This window comes from Dromaius novaehollandiae, chromosome 11 (assembly GCF_036370855.1).
Source record: "Dromaius novaehollandiae isolate bDroNov1 chromosome 11, bDroNov1.hap1, whole genome shotgun sequence".
NCBI lineage: Eukaryota > Metazoa > Chordata > Aves > Casuariiformes > Dromaiidae > Dromaius > Dromaius novaehollandiae.
The window spans coordinates 18,458,719-18,482,390 of record NC_088108.1 but is presented as its reverse complement, the minus strand read 5'-3'; the positions used below and the strand labels follow the sequence as shown (position 1 = coordinate 18,482,390).

The following is a 23,672-nucleotide window of genomic DNA, read 5'->3' as shown; positions in this document are numbered from 1 at the left end:
GCCCTCGGCGCGGCGGGGGTCCATGGGTTGGGAGGTGCACGCGTGCCCAAGGGCCGTGTGCCTCGCGCCTGCGCACAGCCACGCGCCCGGGCTGCGCCCCGCCGGGACCGACTGGCAGGCAGTTCGAGGAGCCAGGAGAAGGCAACCTATAAGAGAGTAATTGCAGGTTCAGGAGGAGCTGGCTCTAGGGCGTCAGGGGGGTTGAGAAATGATGGAACCGCGCGGCTAGGGCAAAGCAGAGTTTGGCTAGGAGAAGACATTGAACTAAGCTCTGTGGGGAAGACTTGGGAGATGCCTGAACTGATCCTGAAGAAACTTGTGGCACAGAGAGGAAGCACAAGTAGTAAGGACAGGGTGGACTTGCAGACCTGGAATGGCTAGCAGTCATGACAGTCAAGGTGGCAAAAGGTGTTTCGCTGTAAGGCCATGACTTCATTTGGGAGCTGTATTCACCTTAGCGCAGAGGACATCATCGCCAGTGTGTAAAGGAGCAATGCCTTTCCTTTCCTTCAGTCACTAGCAGACTAGTTTCATGTTATTAACACAGGAGGTCGGATGGCTGTAGAAGTGTCTGTGTTCGTATCAAGGCCTGTTTTTCCCTTCAGGTCGTAAAGTCATCAGTGCCCCAGAGGTGACTGATGAATACGTGTGTCTGTGGATCCAAACGGTATTGAACTCATGACAGGCTCAGAGAGCCTGTTCCTCTTCCCAGCTCTTCTGCTGCCCAGAAGGGGATTGTTCGTATGTCCTGAAAGCCCTGCTTGGGTAGGATGACGGGGACATTACTGTGGGATGACTGGGATGTGTCCAAAATGCTATGGTCCTTAAGCGCTTTGATGTTTTCCATAAGAGCCGTAAAAAAAACCCATAAGGTTTCCAAAGGAATGCTTGGCAAATAGTTTAGAGAAGTCTAAAAATAGACTTGGAGAAGATGTGATCAAGAAATAATAAGGCAGTATTAAAAAAAAAAGATTGGCATATGTCAAATACCATTGAGTATATCAAATATTAATCATAACAAAGGATGTAATTTGTTTTAAATCTGCATAGTAATCCACATTGAGAACATTTTACTATAAAGCAAGTAATCGGTATTTGGGTACATGATGCTTTGTGCGTGACAATCCATCACAATACCTATTTGCTTTACAAATTGCTACATGGAACCGATTAATTGTTTTTTGTTCATTAATAAGAGAGACCTGGTTATTTCTGAGTTTCTCAAGGTTTCAGAATTGCTTATTACTTTCTCTTTTTCAGAATATAGTAAGATTGTCATTTGAAAGCTTTCATGCATTGGTAGTGAGTAGCAATCATCTTCAGTGGGCAATGAAAGCAAGGTATCTGCAGCTGGGTGAAATGTCTAGGGCAACTTGAAAATATCTGAAATATTAATGAACACCTTTTGTTTTTTTATTTTGAAATGACATTTCATCCAGAAAGTTGCTTGAAATTAAATAACAGATTTTAAGGTTAAAATATATAGCTAAAAACAAAGTTTCAGTTGAATTAAACAACATCTGTTGTTTGTTCTAAGCAAACTAGAAAAAGACTGACCCAGAATTTTAGTCTCTCACCAAGCCAAAAGCTAAAAAAACATTTTTTCACAGATTTATTAATGTACTTCTAAACATTATATATTATGATATCTGAGTCATATGTGAGATCAGAATTCAAAAACCCCATAGCCACTTATGAGTAAAAATATAGTTTGCAGTCTCTAATCATTTTTTATACCTCATTTTACTGGAAGAAATATGACTTTTGTTTACCAGAACATTGCATCTGATGGACAGACCGTAACTAATAAAATGTATTGGCCTGATAAGTTGAAGTATAGACCAAGTTTATGGGCTTGACTGGTCTCTTAGACAGGAGACGTGGTCCTATCACAGAGTACTATATTCTGTGTTTGAGTTGGCTCACAAGCGTTTACACTGTTTGACAGAAATAATGATAGGAAAATAGGATAGGAATAATGATAGCTATAAAATTATAGCTTTTGCTTCCTTCACTCATTATCTGGTCAAAATACCTCTTAATTTCCACAAAATTCTCGCCTGATAGGAAAAAAGAATTGTAAGTGGATCATATATGGCATCTTCCAGCCAAGGACTACAGGTACCTAGGATGTATAAATCAAATCCACGAATCTCTATATCTTTCTAGGGAATTTTTTCCATTAGATTAATTGAGATGCAGAAAAGGCCAGAAGTTTCAAATCTGAGAAGATGCTGTCTGATTGTGGAAACTTCCATCAGGGATGGGTACCCAGGAGTGCTGCAAGTGCATGGTAATAGTAGAACTCAAGTACTTCATTTAAGGCTACTTGAAGGCTTATAATACTTAGCATTAAGTATCTTCAGAACGAGATACACTGAGAATTAAAGCTCCTAAATTTCAGCTTTTATTGTTGCTTCTTAAATTACAGTGGAATTGCAGTCCACAAATTAAATCATTGACCACAGCCCTCATTAAAAGTCAATACTTATGTAAATTACTACACTCTGGGATCTGAGAAACTGAAGCATTTCTCTATACACAGAAGAGGTGATGACTATTTCTATGGCATACACATCAATATTTTAACAGCACTGCTGAAGCAAAGTACCTCAGTTACAACTTCAGTGTCTGCCAATGAAGTATTTGTAAATCCCTAAAAAATATTTTAAAGTTCTTCTTTTTTCATCACAGCACTGAAAATGTGATTCTTACAAATGTAAACATAGTACTAAGCTTTAAATAAATGTGCACAGTAAATTCTTCTGAGCTCCTAGTAGCTAAATGAGTTAACAAAAATGGAAAACAATTCTGATAGAGGACAAAAAACCAACTGACCATAGTTGCTCTGGTAACAAATTGCCTTTTTCTGTGTGTGTGTGTAGGTGTGCATGTATATGAGATGGATATCTGTATATAGCTCATAGCTACTTGCATATTTGTACATGTCCATTTACGTGTGCGTCATTCCATCTCTCACATTCCTTCACATGTTATATTACCCATGGATCTATCCATTTTTTTTCCTTTAAACTTGATTAATCATCCTTGCAAATGGAATACTTCCCTTGAGTGACATTTTTATGTTAAAATTATATTATATTTGATTTGAAAAGCAACCTAATTAAGGTAGGCTTCCTGTAAGCTATTTAAGTCTCACTTCCCAGTGGAATCATGGAACATTTAGAAAAATAATGAATTACATCTTATATAATCTTTATTGCTACTTTTTAAAATGAATAATATATTCCGTTTTGGTTGAAATAACATATCCCTGAGGTACAATTCATTTCCACAAATTAGATTGGTCCCTCACATACAAGATTATTAAGCATGAAGAAGAAAGTTACTGGGTTCTGTGTGCCCCCTAGGAATATGATTTTTTTTTCCTCCAGATCTAAGCTTTAAATGTAGCCTGATTCAAGACAAATCTGGTAAATAGTTAAAAAATGCAGCAGAAGCTTTATCTTACATATTAACCTTATTATTCTTTTTAATTTTCCTCATTTTGGATTTGAATCAGCTGAAGTAAATGATTGATCTGTACAGCTCAAAAGTGAAATACAAAAACCAGAGATGCTATTGCAATTCTCTGTCTTTGTAGATTCTGGATGTATTTTATGCAGTTTTAGCTTCCCTTCTGGTTTTACCCATCCTTTAGTTAATTAAAAATCTCAATGAGATTCATTCTGGTTGTCAAAGAAGGGTTGAGTTACTTATTATTGCTAGATAAAAATGTGATTATAGCTGTAGTATGAAGTGGGGTGAAACATGTTTAACATATAGTTACCATTAAATAATTTATGAGGATGATAGTTCTTCTGGAAAAGGCTTGAATAACAAGCTATGTGAAGAACCATGGAAAGGTATTTGCAAATGATGGGAACAAAAAGATTTTAAAAAGTCATTGCCTAATACAGTCATGTGGTTCTCAGCGTGTTCTCTTTGTAATTACTGTAAATAATCATTTTGGTTTTTTGCATGAGGATAGAGGCATACATTTATTTCAAGGCACTTTAATAGGTTCAGAAAAACAAATATTGCTGCTCAGAGCTAAAAACACTACTGCAAGTTACTTTTTAAAAGCACAGCAGTATTTAGTGTTTATAGTAAAACTAGTAAATTATGGTATATCGAGCAGTGTCTCCTGTCATCTCTGTTGACTCTGTAAGTTTATTTATAATTGATGTAAAGATAGATACAGTAATTTTTAAGTGGGCTGGTAGCTATGTCTAAAAGCCTCGTTGAATTGGAACCATAGAATTAGACAAAACAGTTCTGAAACAAAAATGAATGTGAAAATAATGCTTCTTTATTTTTTTCCTTTTTTGAGAATTTTCTACATTTCTTCCCGTTATTAAGTGTCTATTTGGATGAGTTTGCCCAAGCTACACTAGTTTATATTCTCCTAGTACCGGAACTGGATTCGGGTACCGAGCTGAATATCCGTTCATCTAATCTGTTCAGTGCTCTAGGTAGTCTCCCAGAGGGGCAGATGTGAGGAGGGCAGGCTCCCAAGGCTGCCAAGGGAAGGAGCTGGACTTCTCTACCTAGTATTTTGGAGAAGAAAACTTACAGTAGTTCTTCAACTGAAAAATAGCAGAAATGCAATGGGGGGGAAAAAGGGGGGAGAGAAATATGGTTTGGTTAAAAAAAAAGCCCTCACAATTGTCTCGTACATGGCTACTATGACTAAGAGGACCGTATCAGTTCCTCGATAGATACAAGCATTATTATGCAATGGTCAGACCCTAGGCATTCGCCTAGTTGATGCAGTAACATGTTAAACTCAGCCTGCAGTATGTATGCACACATACGCTATGTAACAGCAGGGTAAATTACACCTCTCCTTTTTCTGTGCTTGAATACCGAATTTGTCTCCTTGTTTTTTCTTTAAGCACAAAAGTTGATAGGCCTGTATCATAACTGAAGAGCTGTTTTATTTGATGAGGAACGCCTTATTTTGATTTAAGAAAAGGTTGGTTTAAGAAAAACTTGGTCTTTTAAACAGTGAATCCCTCCCAGGCAATTGCTGCCCATCAGCCCGTGCCCCAGCTGGGGCTGATTTCGGGTGTCTGGGGTGCAGCAGTTGGCCATGCCAGGGAGGAGAAGCAGGGAGGGACTGCTGGAGGGAGTAGGGGAGGGCATGGCAGTGCTCTTCAGGGCCCAAGGTGCAGAGAGCCGTGGTTTGGTAAAGCCGAGTGTTTCTGTGTGAGCATGTTCTGAAATGTTGTAACAAGGTCGTTGTGAACTATTCATAATTTGGACTCAGGGAGAAGGAGGAAGTATCTCCATGACACAATATACCTATTTATTGCAGAATATTCTGCAATATCTGTATCCAGGGTCTGTTTTCATTTAGTGCCAGTCCACACTGTGTTCTGCTAATTGCTATATTACTTGCCAGATTTCTTTTCAGGCACTGCAACTGAGTAGAAATACGAAAGCTTTATGCGTTGGCAAGATTAATTGGTCCTTTAAGAGACAGTTGTTCTCTCTAGGAGGACTTATTATAGTGGTGCTGCCTCTCTAAGGGCACTTCAGGTCTTGGTGCCTCTCCTTTAAATTTTTCTGAGCTCTTTTCTCAAAGTCTGAGATAGTCAGTAGTGGCTTGATAGATCTGGGGAAGTGGGATGTACAAAGCCAACATCCTAGGTGCTGTTCAAGAAACACCATTGTGTGTTGAACATAACTAGCATTTATTTCTCAAAGACAACTTGGAAGAAGAGAAAGAGTGGGGAAATAGAGAACACCGACAGAGAAAAAGGGTGCATGTTTCTTTAGTCCCTGGATCCTAACTCTGTGAAAATAGTAAAAACAGAAGGGGATCCACAGTGGTGCTGCTGCTTGCCAGCTCAATGGGGTTCTTCTGCCTGGCTTCTGGTCAGCCTCTGACTTGAAGACAGTTCATATTTGAAGCACTTAGTATCTACTGTATCAGATTTGTGGCCATTCAGGAAAGCCAAAGGGATCGTATGACACTTAGGAGAATTGAACAGGTGAGAGGATTGCCTGGAATCATGTTTATTCAAGTATAATAAAGCTTTTTGAAGTTCCTCTGTTGGTTCATGTAATGGCTAACCTAATGCTGCTACTATTTCAGTCATGGTCTCCTTTGAACAGCTTTTAATGGTTATGGTTTTTAATATAAACCTAAAACTCCAGGGAGACTCGGAATTTCATCTTGTGTCTTAAGCAGTTAATGAATTTTCCCTGTAAATCCTATTTCCACTGAGGGCCGTGGAACTTTTCCATTGACTTCAATGGTGTTACATTTTTCACCCTTAATCTGCACAGATGACAAATAGCGTATAGCTTATCTATCATAGGACACCGTTCCAGAGCCATCAGAAAGCTTCTGAATCATCATAACCAGAATTTTATGCTCTCTATCATACTTTTGCCTGCTAAGAACTTGAATTAATGCTCACACAGACTCAGCAGTGAAGTAAAAGGTCACCTGCTGTAATGAATATTTGTTATCTGACCCCATTTCTGCACTGAATTTTTGAAATTCCATGGTTCTGTCCCATTATGCGTGTCATTTACAAATCCAAGGCTTGTATTTTTTTTCTTTAACCACTTCCACAAATAATAATTATTTTAAATAGTATTTGAGAGAAAAAAAATCATTCAGAAGTTGTTTTTGGTGAGTAATGGCCTTTTTATTTTTCTTAAAAGATTTTAAAAGACCCTTAGGATGAACTGTAGCTATTTTTTTAGTTGAAACAAGCTTGGAACTTTTGGATTTTGGGGAGTTCTATTTATTTCTGTCATTTCAACTCAGTAATTACAAAAGGGGGGAAAAAAATCTTTAACTTTGCTTCCCTCTCTTTTTTTTTTATACCCTCAAAATGTTGGAATATTCCAGAGCAGGAGTAAAAAGAAATTGCAGAAGGTATATATTGGAGAAGAGTAAACCCAGGGTCTGACTCCTGTTGTATTCAGGCAAATGGAAATGGAATAAGAGAGTGGTGGTGGTGGTGAGGGTAGGAAATTCTTAAATTCTTACGGCATTTCTAGAAAGTGTTTCCATTTCAACTCAAAAAAAAAGAAGCAACTTTCTGGGTTTCTTTTTCCTCATCTGCCTGATTATTATCCTCTATGTTTGGGAAACCCAACTTCTCTTTCTGTTTCGTCATGTTCAGCAGCGCTTGTTCGCCGTTCCCTCTCATTCTCTTCTCTCCGGTCCCTCAGGTCCTCACGGACGCAACAGGGGAAACGTTAAGCTTGGTGCAGAAGTCCAAGTGCTGCTGGTGAGGCAGGCTGTGCTCCGGGAAAGGGGCTGCCACTGTCCCAGTCTCTGCTGCCGGTGGCGGGGAGCGCGGCGCCCGGCCGTGGGGCGGGTTGCAGTTCAGTGCAACATGCAGTTTCTTGAGGGGGGTAGATAGAAGTCCTCGCAGATAACATTCAGTGTGAAGGAAGATGGTGTTATCAGGCTCTTCGCTCACTTATAAGACCATAAAACTTTCAAATTCATCAGGAGCATGCACGGTAGCCTTCCCAAGATTGCTCCATGGGACTGGTATCAGTTACAGCAGCTTCTGAAAATGTCCTGACTATGTCTAATCCTCTTCATGTCCTCAGTGTTGTGAGTTCATGCTGAGGCACCCACTTCAGCTTCAGGGCACATGTCAACTCTGTTAAAATGCCTTGTATTGCTTTCCTGAAAAAAATGAGGTTTCAATAACACTTAACAAGATACCACAGGATGTATTAGTTCTTTAAAACTGAATGACCCAAAGAGGAAGGATAAGGGCTGAATGCTGTTACTGCTGGTTTGGGGGTTCCTTTTTTCCCCCCCCCTTTTTCCCTAAGACTGCTGTGCTTTTTGAATAATCGTTTCTGAGGAGAGCAGAAATAGGTCCTGATCTATTCAAGAGGAGAGGTAATAGTGGTGGAAACAAAGTTCTAAGTAGGAGGGTGTTTATCTGAGAAACCCATTCAAAGGAAGTCATATACATGTTAAGAATAAAAACATTATCTTATAGAAAAACCCCTACCACACTTCACCATGTAATATTTGTAAAAAGCCTGGTTATTATAAAGGACGCATCGTGGAAACTCAGTGTCATTAGAATGCACTTATGTCCCTGATTACTGCCACTTAAAGCAACTCACTGAGCTTGGCTAACTGTAGCACGTTGCACTTAAGACATCCTAAATTGTCTTCTTTGGGCATTTTTTCTGTCACTCTTCAACACTGCTTTCATTTTTTTTTTGCTTCCTACAAGATAGGATATACATTTTTCTTGTAAGAAAAGGACATGCATGTGTTTGGTAAGTTCTTCCTTCCAGCCCTGTCCCTGATGATTTCTGCTAGCATCCTGATAGATTGATGCTAAGGCTTCTTGCTGAGAGTTTATCAATGTGCCTCACATGCTACTTTTCTTCACCATGTGAGCTTGTCCTGCTCACCACTGATATAGTCATAAAGGCCCAATAGTCCTTTATACTTTAGGGACATCTCCAGCCTTAAGAACTCATTCAGTTTATTCACTCCCGCTAAGTCATAATATGCACAACAGTTTTTGTAGCATAGTAATTTATTTCTTAGATAGCAACCCAAATCTGTTCCAACTCCAGCATCAAGGTGACGTTTCTTGTCTATATCACTAGGGCAGTATTCAATATCCAGCCAAGCTGTACATTGCTCCTGCATGTTGTATTTTACATGAAATACAATGTGTGAACCTACTCAATAACAATGTCTCACTAAGATGAATAAATGCCAAAGGCTGGCTTATATTGCATTCACTGTGATGACTGGGGTTGTTTTCCTCCCCTTTAGTATGATGTCTGTTATTCCAGTGGCTTTATATTTTAATGACAGTGCCTTATGGCCTAATGCTTTCCTTTCGGTCAGTAAATATACTGAACAAATTGCATAGAGCAACAAGAAATATATTGCTCAAAATGTAGGATCACCTCCAAAAATGACTCAGAACTAAATGGCAAAATATCTATTACTGATAGATGGAATTTGGCTTCTTTTTTTGTGAGAAAAGAAGTATTTGCTATTGATGTAGTTGAGTGCTTGCTAGTCTTATTGGTTATTTGGCCATTTGATATTTAAAAGGGAGTGATAATGCTAAAATCAGTTTGCAGAGCAAAAGCTTTTGGTAGGAAGTGCAGAGTAGAAAAATCTGCCTGTCTTTGCCAGTCAGTTTGTATTTTCTTTGTTATCAAGCAGCAGGAATACTGCAAAGCTAACACAGTTAGCAATACTAACCTATAAAGACTTGTCTTTGTTATTATAAGGATAATACTTGGACCAACAGCTTTGCCATAATTTCCTCATGTGGCAATAAACAGCCTCATTTATCATTAATTCAGCAGTTTAAAAATTATGCTGACTAAATGGAAATATGTAAATTGAGGTTATAGCTACATAAGGAAAGTTTGGTAAAAATCGGTGCTGAATGTTCATATGATTTCTACAATTGTCACATGAATTATCACTCTTATATGCAGTAATATAACCATATAAATGAGTTCACTGAGATTTATAGCAAACCTAATCTGTGTTTCACTTGTAATTCATGAAGAGGAACAATCACATTCGCTCTGTTTGAGAATGGGAAATCTGCATCTGCAGATTTCCACTGACTCTGCCTTTGTAAGTTTATTACTCCCTTTTGTGTATTCTTTGTGCATGTAATATTAAGCTGTAGGAGCCTAAAATTTAGCAGAAAGAATATTTAAAATAGAACTGTGCTGTCTGTTTTGTTTTGAGAGTGTGTCTGAATGAAAGAAAGTTGAGGAAGAGCATATAGACTTGTAATTTAATGAATATACTTGCTATATTGGAAAGCAGTAGGGATTGCAAACCAAAATCTGTGTAATGCTTATAGTTCAGACATGGCAAATTATACAAGGACACAATGCAGCCTGTACTTTGCACTTACATGGTTCCAGTTACTTCTAACTTCAGCTGCATAACAGGCTGCCTAGATGAATGGTCCAGGCTCTTTTAAGCCTGTAAATAAATGGGATGTTTCTAGAAGATGTGGAAAATGCTGTTGTCAGTTTTCTTATGTAACATTCTCAGAGTTGTGCAAGAAACTCTGGTCCTAACTGACTGCTCGAATAGCTGAAGCAGAGTCATTGCCTGAAAGCTGCGTTTTGTTCTACGATGCTTTAAAAAGGTTGTTTTGAATGCTACTGCTTTTAGTCCTCTCATGCTTGAGATACAGCTTATGTATGAATCTAAATCAAGTTATGCTTAATGTATAGCCAGATTCTATGTAATCGATTTCTTCTCCACTGGGAAGAGGTCTTGCAAGACCTTGAATGTTTTTCTGCCACCTTGCAGGGAGATCACAGTGTCACTTCCTGTTAATTTAAAGAATGATAAATTGATGTACTAAAGTGTTAGATAATTTCACAACAGTTCAACAGCAAGTGTAACTAGACCTATGTGCAGAAAATTCTGCTCTTGTTATTCAAAAGTTCAGTTTGAAATCTGCAACTTTAAAGAATTCCACAATGATACTGTTGGCTTTTTGGAATTAATATTATTGCTGCTGGAAGGAGAACTATCGTATTTTATGTTGTGATTTGCTTGAAAAAAACTATATGTAATTCAGAACCCAGAATGAGAATGCAAGTACTGGTGCTAGGCAAGTCTGTACGATTGAAGGACAGGTCAGTACCCTTCTTATGCATGGAGAGGTGAGAGAAGATTTTTTGAAAAAGTGGTAGAAGAGAATGATGTAGTGCTTCTTCTACTTAAGGGCTGAGATATGACCCTATGAGTTTTACGAGAGACAAGACTACAGACCATCTGTCAAAGTAGAGCTTTATTTAACATGTCATGTATGAGCTATGAAGAAATAATACCCAAATGGTTATTTTATTGATGAGTCTGATGCTCAACCTGTCTTTGGGTGACTGCTGAGATTCCTTGCGTTCAGACTCATCCTTGCTGTAGTTAGTGTTAACATGAAGATTTAGCTTGTGTATTTTAATTTATAACATTTAGGGCACTATGTTATCCTTTAGTTGTGTATTTGCTTATCAACTAATCATATTTTTAATTTTATTAAATATATGAGTACTCTATATCTGCAGCAACATAATCATAAAACTCAAGGCACACAAAGGAAAACTTCTTATTCAGTAACCCACTTCATACTTATCCTGCAAGTTCTCCCCACATCAGTAATTGAAAAGCTAAATACGGCACCTGTAGCAGTAAGATCATGGTTTAGACTGACCATGGATGTTTTTTCCTTGAAGTTCACCCATACATCATTAATTATTTTTATTTTTTATTGTTGCTTGTGTGAACTTCACCAACACATAGGTTGAATGGTATATGAAGTTAAGCAGCAGCAGGTAGGCCAAACCATACTTTCAGTACCACATCATCAGTGAGGACATTAGCAGAGAGCTCTCTGTGACAGACTCAGCTTTGTATTGTATGAGGACTTTTCAGATTAGAATATTTAGACATGGTTTTTGCTTTTTTTCCATCTTTTTGGCAACTTTCCTGATTACGCAATGGTGACTGAAAATAAATTGTTCTTTTTGTCAGAGCATATGATTGAAATGTGTCATTTTGTAAGGTGTAAATGTCTATAGCTGTAGATGTGCCAGTTTCACAGTCAGTCGTCTTTTACAATGTATTTCAGCACTGAAATAGTATGAAGTGGTTATAATTAGTGTTTTGTGAGCATTTTTTGTTGTATTTAAAGGGCAAAAATACAAAAACATTAGAAAAAGACTACAACAGAGAGAGCTGGATGTGATAAACAAGTCCCAAAATTACTAGAAAAGCAAGAGGCAGCTGCAAGGACTCTTTTTTCTAAAATCCCTCTAGACATATTTATGGAGTCTCACATCCAGCATCGTCAAAGTGCCAGCACCCAGAGCACAAGAGGTAATAACTCATGATGTACTGGTGACCTGTGTGACTTTCTGTCATACTGCCATTCCTCCTGGTCCAGTTGATTCATTCCAAAATAGTCATCAAAACTGATTTTTTCACATTGATCCAGCCTTCATATCCAAACTTGACTTTTGTAGCAAGGCCAGTTAACCTTTTAGAGATCATCCCTCCTTGACTACATTAAGACATACTGAGCATTAGGGAAACCTGAACTATAAAGTTGTGTTTAGCCTGTTCCTGACACGATTTCTCCCCAAATGCTCTAATTTCCAGGCTGATCCCTGTGCCCACAAAGCGTAGGCTGCCTCCCAGTGCAAAATCTAAGATCAGGCAGTCTGTAAATCCTTTCTGCCTCCGCAATAGGTGATGCCTTGGTGTCCTTTTAGGAGGGACACTGAAACCACCGCAAGAAAGGATTCAGAGATGTCTCTTTTGTCTGATGTTCCTGCTACAGGAACAGGTGTGGTAGCTGAAGAAGGGTCGGACAATGCAAAGAGGGTCAGATTTGCCCACGGAGCAAGTGCACCCTAAATGACTCCTTGGGATTTCCCTCCAAGTGGCTGCAAGGGAATTCCCGCAGGATGTCAAGCTAGTTCATCTTCAGGGCTGCTTTGTATAACATTTGCTTTCAGCTTCCGATAGGGAGGTGTGAACCCCAAATTGCATGAAGTGTGTGATACATACATAGTTTCATGCGTTTCTGTGGGGCTTATTTGTTCTTTAACTGTAGATGGGTGACTCATCATGAGGCAATTAAAAATCCTAACCACCATGATTTTTGTTCTCCTTTTCTTTTATGTTCTGTCTTTACTCTCTAGTTTTCATTTGTTAATTTCTTCATTGACTTTAATTAGGCTCTTGCTCGACTTTTGACTTTGCTTGCTACAGAACATGCATTTGCAAATCCTTTACAGCTTTAATCTGAACCCTTTAGAAGAAAACAGTGCTTTCCAAATGAGACTCAGGATGACTAGGCTTACATGTATGATTAGATACAGTGTGAAGTGAAAGGTTTTATATTACCCTTTTCCAAGTTCCAAGGCTCTTTTCCCGTTCTGTCTTGGGGCCTATCAACATTTTTGGTACTTTCAGTATTTCCTACGCTGGATGAAAGAAAATTGTTTTAAAACCTATTTAGAAAGCTCAGCACTCTGCTTTGTTGGCCGTGGACTGAAATGTGCCGGTGTTACGGAGGTGCAAAGAGCAGATAGGCAGGACACTTGTTCACAGTAATGGGAACAGGGATGTGTCTTCAGGCAAGTATAATGCCTGCTCGCCACCAGTTCTCATCTAGGGCTGACTCCTTGATATCGCAGAGAGGGGAAGGAAACAACAGCTGTGTTTTCCCAAGCAGTTCCCTTTCCAGTCATGGTTTCCAACATATTCTTTCGTTATGAAAATTTAATCATCATGTAATATGGAGTTCCAAACATTACAATTCTTAGCGTTCTACTTTAGGAGTGTAACGTATATATATTTATATATTTATATTTAAGGGGGTAACTTCTTGCGTAAACCTTCCTTTCTCATGTATATAGTGCATTCCACAGGTGGTGTGATACGAGTAATTAGAATCTCATTGAATTTTTACAACAAATTAAAGCACTTGTTAGAGCATGAAGAGATGCTTTGGTACAAGAGATTTGATTTGCTTCCTGCAGGCTAACATAGGGTAGAAGCGGTCCATGGCTGTTTCATTTCATTAGTCCTAAACTGTGATCAGCACTTAGGCAATTGGGCTGCTTTCTGCCGTTCTTTGTGGTCCAACGGCTCTTGTGCTTTGCAGCACCTGGTGACCATCCGACATGATAAGCTCTTGGAGAGGCCTGGGGTTGTCATGACCACTGTGACACGTGACGTGGTTTTTCTGTTTAGCTATGCCACTTTGTAGTAGGTGGCAAGCTTCTGGAAAATGCAGCTTGTGCGTATTTTATGCACAAAGTACAACTTTGCTTGTTCTGGGCATTGTCACAATGTTCAGTGTTCTCGGGAAGAATGCACTTTTTCTTTTCTTCACCTTTCTTTCCATCCTGAAAGAAAACAGTTGTACATAACTGATCCAGAAATGGTACAAACATCAGCTGATTATCCCTACTAATTATTTTGTGCAGGTTTTTTCCTCTCACACACTGCTTGCTGTCAAATCACATAAGGTTAACAAAGAAGAGTTGGCTTTCTTGCACTGTAATTTCTGTATCTTACTCTGAAACTCTTTCTGTACTCATATTTAGTTCTTATCTGGGTAACAGTCCTATCCAGAGACTCCTTTACTTGTTTGGGGGTTTTATTACAATTTTCATTGGAATGTTTATCTAATGAAACAATGGGCAATTGCAATTTCTTTGAAGTTGGAATTTGAAGGGGAAATTGCAGGATGCAAATTACCTGGTTTTAGAACGGCGTACCTGAGCCCGAACTACTGAAATTAGCATACGCAAAACTTTGTGTACAGTCTGACACCTTGCTGCATCCCGCCACAAGTACCTCTCTACAAGGCAACTTCCCGACATGAGACAGCCGCACTCAGATACCTTCCGTCTCTCCTTTGTGTTTTAAGTTTGCTGAACACACCTTTCTACCTCTTTGAAGTAAACATTCAAAAGCAATGCACTGAATGTAAGAGCTGGGGACTCATCTTGTGTAAAGCTGCATAACACGACTGAACTCCAGGTATCTAAATCCGATTAAGCCCGTGTGAGAAGGCCTGTCTGCTGCTAGGTGCAAAGCACAGTTCAAAATGCAATGGCATGGCATCCATTTTGATAGGCAATAACATCGCCTAGGTTACAGCAACTGCATCATGGCTGACAAAAAAGGCAAACTGTCAGCTGCAGGGGAAAAGTAATCGTAGAATATAAAGTGTTTCTGATTTTGTGTTTTGAATTTTTTTCAATGAGCTCTACTAATTATTCTGACTGCTTACATTTTTTTTTCCTTACCAGTTTTCAGTTTAAAAATAATTCTGGTTTTAACTTCTATGCTCTACAATGTTTCATGCTTGCTGTATTGTAGTTGAGCAAAGTTTTCAAAAAGCTGAAGACCTTGGTAGTGGTGAGCCTCTGGTCTCGCGTAGTCAGGTTGTTCAGTGTCACAATTCTTGCTACACAAAAAACCAGGTTGTGTATATACCTGGATCTGCTGCACAGCCATATAAACAACCATTGGGTAATGTTAACCTTTTGTTGATTTTACTGGTAGAGTAATGATGGATGTGGCCAGCTATGAGGAGCCACTGAGACTTGGTGCAGCCATCCGTGGTGTTTCAGGCTGTTGACTGCATGCATGGCAAGTCTGGTTTTGGAGCGTGCTTATGAAGGGATACTTAGGATGTCATGAACACAGTTGCAGGGACTGGGATGCAAAGCTGTTTATACATCATACAAAGGAGGAAAAATACAAAAGGTGCCCTTTGATAGCCCAGGGGCACATGTGACATGGTCACAGATAAGCCTTGCCTCATCTAGCATGGCATATCAGTCACAGAGGCAAGTGTCAGCAGCGATCTGTGGCTGACTTCTATCGAGCAAAAATGAGAGGTATCCTTATTTAGTTCTTCCTGCTCTTAGCAGCAGGGAAAGCTGTAAATTGACCGTCATTAATCCTCATTGCAAGGTACCAGTTCAGCTTGCAGTGTGCTAGTGGCATTACACCTGGCATTGTGCTGTGCGTTCGCACTCACTTCGTTTGAGTCTTTTCCAAAGGGGGCATTCAGATATCACTAACATACTGGCCGGGCTGAAGCTGGGTGAACAGGCACAAAAGGAGGGGAAGAAAACAGATCAAAAGTGTCATCAAAGACAGATTCTCTTGACTTAAAAAAATCATGCAAAAAAAACCCTACCACAACATCACTGTAATGGTAAACTATGAAGGTTAATACATTATCTTCATTCATTACAGTTTATAAGTACTGCAGTGCAAGCAGCAAAATCCAAACAATTTAAATCGAAAATCAAAACGCTATTGCAAATCATGAGACTGTGAAGGAAAAAAATTACTATAGAGGCGATAAATGAGACTATTGTTTATGCTGTAAGAGCTTTCTTTAATTTCTTGGGCTAACAAACAATCCCATTTAATTACAGAAACATTCTTCTTGATTAGGGCTGGCTAGTCCTTGCTTGCATCTTCCTGTATTTCATGAACTGATAAGGAAGAAGCCTTGACGACTAAGCGCATTGACGATATGCCTCAGGGATGGCTCAGGTAGCACTGCCTGTGGATTATCTCTAGCGAGCCTTAAGAAGCAGACAACAGTTTCTAGTGTCCTTTGAGTGCAAGGTTTTCCCTGAGTTGTAACTCTAACCTAATGATGTGGTAAATGCAGTGCGCACTGGTAACCTCCATTCTTTGCAATGACAAGTGCTGAAATACAGGCCTGATACGTAGCGCAGTTATTGGGTAATGTCAGATAACAAACAGACCCTACATTTCTGGAGCAACTGAGTCACAGCTCTCAGTGGACTCTGCCCAGTTAGAAAAAAATGGTATTATGGGGGATTAATCCTGGCTTTACTTTTTTTTTTTTTCTTAACCTCTCTTAAAAATAAAAATTTCCCCTAAAGAAAACCTGACTATCCTGAAATCTAAACTTTGCACTATTGGAACCTGTAAGTTTAATGACTATTTCCTTCTGTTTTTCTTTGAAAGTGGAACAAGAAATAGCCCCTCTTGAACTGTAACTCACTATGAAGGCAAGCCCCCAGAACAAGCTGTAGATTATCATGGAAGGAAGGAGAGTTGTCTCTTGGTTACATTGAAACTTTTCTCGCACATGAAATAACCAGCTTAATAATTGCTGAGAGCTTAACTCTGCTGTTGTCTTAACTTAAATACTATGTTCTCCACACTAATGTGATAGTTAGTTGAACTGAATAGGAAAAATACACTAATAAAGGAGTCTTTTATAACCTACCTGCTTTTAGTCTCATCTAGATGAATTTTGCCATTAATTACACCCTGAAGTCTAATGATTCAATTATAGAGAACACTTAGAAAACGGTGGTTTCCTTCATTCAGTAAAGCCTTTTTTTCTCCCTGAAAGAGATTGCAAGCCTGCTTGAAGTCTGGTCATGTATAAAGAGTAACAAACTCTTAACTGATTGCCAATGCTGTATGATATAGAAAGAAGTTTGCTGCTTTGTAAGCTGCTTAGAAACTTTCCAGCCAAGTGTGTTTACTTTGGGAAACTCTAAGTGAAACTTTTCCATTATGTTTGGACTTTGATTGCGAAAGATTGCTGGATGCTCAGAGCCCCAGAACAGACCGAGGGGCTTGGGGTCCCTCAGGCACCTGAAGGAGGCCGGGTTGCGGCCGGGGTCTCTTCTCTGTGGTCTCAGGGGGACGACACGGGTGTGCACAGCTGATCCTGACGGTGCCACCGGACGGTGTCACATGCGCCCCGGGGTCCCGACTCGAGTCGTGCTGGGGAGACGAGGGGCCGGAGGGGAGGGATGGTCTTTTGGCAGCACTAAGTTTGTCTCCTAATTCCTCCTTATTCATCTTAAAAATGTCTTCTATGAATATATATAAATGCAGTACCCAGGTTCACACAGTATTCACAGTCCGTTCAGCAAGTATCTCTTCACACCTAAATTCTAATGCATGTGAGAAGACAGCAGATAAGTCTGAATTGTCATGTCTGTGCGTAGTCCAAAGGTAACTCATAGCTATGAAAGTAGTAGTAGCTAACAGAAGACAGTAATTATTTTTTTTCTAAATAAAATTTCCTTCTTCAAATTCAGTAAAATCAATGCGTATATTCCCTTTGGAAAGTGTGGTGCTAAATTATTTTTGGTATTTAAAAAAAAATATTAGATGAAGTATCAAAAGATCATTTTCTCCTTTTAGAGAAGACATTCTTCTCAAAAGAAAAAAGGAAAAGGCAAGAGTGCTGAAGAAGCATTCTGTAAAGCAGGTGAACAATTCACCTGAAAATCCCAATTGCAGTGATAATGGTGAGATATGATTACAGACAGAGAAGGGCAGGAAAGGAGTCATTTAATGCTATTTCAGTTTTCTAGCTCTGCTTATCAGAATTATCTTGAATTAAATTAATCCATCATTTATTAATAACTTTTTCCTTTTTTCTGATAGAAATTTAATTTTATATTATATGCAAATATTAGGATTGTTTTTGTAAGATCTCTGGTGGTCTAGGTGCTATATTTTATTGCAGCAACACCTGAAAACACTTCTAGATGAAGCTTCCATCAGTGTTTTTTCATTCTAAATTCCATTTTTAAGTCAGTGATTCATTTCTTTCTCCTCCACTGTCCTTTCCAAACTGCGATCCAGCATGTCATGCTGCAGACCATGTGAATTTCGGCAGCACAGACAATATTATGCGTGAAACTAAAAAGACAAATTAATGGCAAAATTATAAATTGCTTCACCAGTATGAAGATAACATGAATATCAGCCTTGGATGAAATAACACTAATCTTGTTCATGTTACTCATTCTTAACTTGCAGAGCTGGTGCTGCCTGCCATGGTAAGAGCGATCATCTAATGGAAAAAGCACGGATATCTGACTTCAATTTTCAGTTCAGCTAGCAACTCCCAGTATGGCTTTAGGTAAGTAACTTTGTGCCACTTTTCCCAGGATGAAAATGGGTATGTTTCCTCTTACTAGAAATGTTATGAAGATAGTGCACTGGAGTTCTGAGTTGAGATGACAGATGTAATTTTTTGTGCAGCTTAGAAATGTAGTTGATGAATGAAGAATGCATAAAAATCCCTTACGCTGCTAAAATACAAGCCATTTCTAGCACAGTACTCTTATGCTAACATGGCATTTTATAATTGTCAGTAACTTTTAATCAGTGTATGTACATATACCTGACATTAGGTTTGTATGCATATATACATGCATATGCGATGTATATCCTCATTTTTGTATGCTATATTTTTATACACATAGCGTATTTATATATTATATCTTTTCATAGTATCAATCTAATATTTTGTGCATGTCTAGGTTAAACTATACATCTTGTTACCTGACCATATTTAGTGTCAATTTAATAGTCAGTTTGAACACTTTCTTCCTAAGTACCAGAAAATGCATATAGGAAGCAACATAAAAAGAGAGGCAAAGTGCTTTTGTGGACAGGTGCGTCTGAACTCTGGTGAGAAATTGATAATCATCAATACCTGACTTTGATTCAATACCTGAGCATGATTCAACATGTCTGAAACAGGATTTCTTCTAATTTAGGAGACAAGTACAAAATGTAACAAGATGATAATGATGAAAAGTAGTGGTATCAGCAAACTAGCCACCTGATAGATAGGCCATCAGGAAAAGTAAGTCATAGGGGAGAGGAGGAGAGTGGCACAGCAGCTCTTTGGAGCTCCTCAGAAGGAGTCCTTCTCTGAGTGGCAGCTCAGAAGGATGTATAGATGTTTCCTTAGGAAAAAAATAGTATTGTTGGTTATTCAAAGGTACTTAATTTTTCAGTAATGAGTAAGAGATGAGAGACATTCTCAATGCCTGAGAGTGGGGCAAGACTGAATGAGTCAGGACCCAGGAGCAGGACACATGCATATGTTCATCTTTCTGAATGAATGGCAACTGCTCCCTGTGGCAGGGAAAGGGAATATTAGTATGCAGAAAGAATTAACAAGATGTAGCCTGAATAGGTGTGATCCAAGTCAAATTTGCCCTCTATTTTATGACCATGAGTGCCAGACAAGAAGTCAATGGTGTGTCTGATGGTCAGCAGTGAAGTTCTGGTGAAGGATTAAGAGCTCTGTTTAAATCTGGCTGAGCTGCAGCTCATAGCTAGGTGCATGTGATTAGATTGTCAAACAGGCAAAAGAGAAGGAAATCAGTCTAAAGAAGAGAAAGCAGCTAATAAGTGTAATTAAATTTAAAAATGAAAATGGTCGAAGATAAAGCAGAGAGGGGCCTGAGAACCAAGGACAGAGTGTTCTGGAAGCCCGTAGGGAAATCTGGAGACATAACAGAGGAACAATTAAAAAGACAAAGAAAGAAAAGGACAATGAAAGAAAGAAAAAAAAATCAAGAAAAAAGAGACAATGAAGATACTGAAGACATCTTACAGGTTATGACAAGATCCTGAGCCAGCCAGAGTCCTGAAAAGGAGCTGTCAGGAACAGTTTTAAATTGAGAAAGCAAAAAGGTTTTCAGTCTCCTTATAATTATACCTTAGCATACTGGTTACAAGAGAATAGAGAACTTTAAATTGAGAACTCACATTTGCTGGATGAAAATAATAAAATTTGAGGTCAAGTTCCTTCTCCCTATTGGATCATATTTCTTGAAAACAAACAGCAAAGAAATTCTTGTTAAAGTCAGAGTCAGTGTGGTTTTAGATTAAATGAAAAGAATCCTCTTGCTTTCATGGTTCAGGTGCTGAGCAGAGGTCTTCCTGAATTTGGCTCAGCATGCACGAATCTTAACATTTAAACATCCTAGTGGAAACCTATTGGAAAGTTGCTGTTGGAACTGCCTGTATATTAATTTTCTCAAATAGTAGCCTTATTTGCAAAAAATAGAACAAGCCTCTTCAGTTATTTGCTTGCTTTACCTCGTTGTCCTTTGATGTTCTCTGGGTTCTCTGCAGTGGGCATGGTGTGAGTTTACTTCCCTTGGAATAATTATTTATGAGTTATAAGATATTTGTAAAAGCCACCAGCAATCTGTTCTCTTGCAACTGTAGCAAAGTTCATCATGCTCCTTAAAGAATAAGGGTCCAAATTCATTATAATGTGATTTCATTGGCTTACTGAAGCCTGATGCACTAGTCAACAGCAGAGATTTGGTCTGAGTCATTTTTGATATTTCTGCAAAACATTCCATAATTACAGTGAAAGCAATATGACACCAATAATGTGACATCTGGGACAGAAAAACCAATCAGGCTGCTGCACTTAGATCTCATTGGAAAACATGTTAGTGGGTCCCTTCTTCTTCCAAGTGCCCCAGTCTGCCACTGACTTTATCTCTGAAAGACTGAACAGGAGCCCATCACACAGCTTATTGTGCATGAGGATCATGATGCCACTTCTTTCTTCTTGAAACCTTTGTTAATTTTACCTGTCTGAAAGTAGCTTAAGTTGACAGCGACACACAAAAGTTGAGCAAGGTAAGCAAAAGAGCTAGAGTAAGTGGGTCAGTGAACTTCAGATACAGCTGGGAAGAGAACTGTTCATGGCCTTGCAGGTATCTGTAGAGACAGTATTATTGCCTCGCAACCTAGCTGCCTGATTTTGAATAGGTCAGTGCCTTCTATTAGCACAACAGGGATGTACACCCTTCAGATTTTTTTTTTGACTTTCTATATGGCTCTTCTTAAGCTGAAAATGCACACCAAGAGCTGTATCATAACAAGAGAGAACAGACTGACTATATATTAATTTATTGCTTTTATTTATTAGACTTGAACAGGAAAGAAAATGGTACTTGGGGCCACAGGGATTTGAGTCAGGTGGAATGCTAGTGCTGAGAGAAAGGAAAATATTTTAGTCCCTCAGTCATTTGAAAAAAAATCTAAAGAAAGAGCCCTGTAGGCTAAAACATCACTTTCTGTTCCATCTCAAAACAGGGAAAAATGGGGAGTAGTGGATAGCAAAGAGTAAGTTAAAATGTAAATAGTTCACCAAGCTCTTACTGCAATTATAGATGTACTTTTTTCATGAAAACTATAGCAAAACCACACAGCACAGAGGTCCAAAAATGATACAGATGTTTTTTGAATCATCTGCATCACCATTGGATTATAAGAAGTGTACTTAAAATATGCAATTACAGTATTTTTTTAAATCAAAATTTAAAAAATGCATTTATCTACCTCTGCCATATTCTGAGAGTTTCCGGGATACTTCTTTATCCTTTCCAAGATTTTGGCTGTCTTACATTTGATGAGCGGCCATAACTAGAATTTTTGCAGAAGAGGAACCCAGGAGACAGGAATAGAAAAGGATAGGCTCTTAACTGGCTTAAGTGTCTTAGCTGTGTGTTACGGACTACTGTTGTATCACTTGCTAAATATACCAATTCTTATATATTATTTATAAAGTTATTGTGTAATATAATAATCCTACATCTAGAAGTGCTTTCTGCGTATCATTGGTGCCAGTGAATTATTAAGAAATTCAATGATCCAGTTTAATTAAGAAGTTCTACAGTTTGGATGCTAACCATGCATCTCTATGTTTGTAAAGCAGGCTAGATCTCAGGGTAGCAAGCAAAATTAATACTTAAATAATATACAAAACAATAAGCACAGACATGCACATTTTTCCTAATTATCCTTGTGGATATAAGGCAAAAAATTGGTTTTTTATTTTCACATTTCCCAAATAGCTAGATCCACACAGCTAAAAATTACTCCTTTATCTCAGCTATTCCCCAATTAGAATTATTATGGTGCTTTGGGTCATTTTCTTGAGCCTTCAGGTCTGATTCTGACTTTTCTCTCTGGGCCTGGAATTCAAGCTCAAAACTCTCTAAGGTTTTATAATTATCTTGTTATTTTGGGGGGTTTATCTGCAATATCCAAAACATTATTGTTTCCTCTCACTTTTATCTGCAGTATTGCTCTTACATAATTACATAAAGTTCATGTAAGAGTAAAAATGATGATAATATATATTAACTTGATACATCTCCTGCTACACTGTACTGCTTCCTCAGCTGTACACTGCAGTTGTTTGGGGGGGGGGGGGGGATCATGTGGATCAGTGATAAGATCACCAGAAAGGGAGAGAGGAAATCATTAGTACAGATGATTTTTATGTACAGACATCAAACACTGATGATTTCTTTTTAAGCAAATAAGCATGGCAATGTCAAACTACTACAAAAAGACATAGTGTTATCAGTAGTCTGTTTTTACATTTATTTTTATTTTCAGTGATGATTCTTGATCCCATCTCACTCTCCTCTTCCATTGTCTTCTGAGTTGTTACTTCATTTGTTTTCAGTGTGCCAGCTAGCTAATTATTGCTTTTGCAGAATTTATTTCAGAATATTTTCAAAGTAAACCTGTCTGGAACAAACATGAGAACTGAAAATGTGCATTTTTATCCCAGGATAGAAATTTTTCTCTGTTGGATGCTTTCATTTGACTTACTGCCCCCTGAAGTTTTAATACATTTTGACAATTGTTCTAATTCCAATATCTTAAAAAGAAACACTATTTCACTGTGATTGACAGCGGAAACTTTGCAGTTCATTTCAGAGCTGCAGGTAATTAGTCAGTCATTACAGCGTGCTTCAGTTCGACAGCGGAACTTAGTACTGTTTTGCTAGCTACCCAGTCGTAAGGGCATGACAATGTGCCATTAGCCAATGGCTGCAAAATGAAAGCTTTCAGTTTAGCATGCTATAATAAAAAATGAACTTTTACAATAAGCTTTGTGTTTTAATGCTGGATCACCTTTGAAACTGCTATCAAAATGTGCTTTGACCGCAGCAGGGGAGCATTTGATTAACTACCAACAAGAACGAATGCAGTGAACAACGAGACATCAAAGACGACAGCTTTCTGACAGCATTTATTGAGCAGTGATTAATGAATGACATAAATGAAGAATATATAACCTCTAGTAGATTTAAGAGGGCTAATCAAGTATCAGGAGATGAGGTTCAAATGAGTCACTAATTGGTAAAAATAAAAAGCAGCAACATAAAATATAAAATAATTTAAATTTCACATTTGCTCTGGTTTAGGTTGTTAGAAATAAAAGATTAATTGTATAGGGTATTATAACCAATAGGAATATTAAAACTTTCCTTTGTAATGAAAA

General features: G+C 38.4%; 1 long non-coding RNA gene across 1 annotated transcript in view; it reads left to right on the top strand.

The window, feature by feature from the left end:
- Nucleotides 1–18,464, top strand: part of LOC135329557 (uncharacterized) — a 403,599-nt gene extending 385,135 nt beyond the window's left edge. The window contains exon 8 of the long non-coding RNA XR_010391057.1: nucleotides 18,368–18,464. This is a non-coding gene — a long non-coding RNA (uncharacterized LOC135329557). The remainder of the gene's footprint in view (nucleotides 1–18,367) is intronic.
- The last annotated feature ends 5,208 nt before the right edge of the window (nucleotides 18,465–23,672 follow it).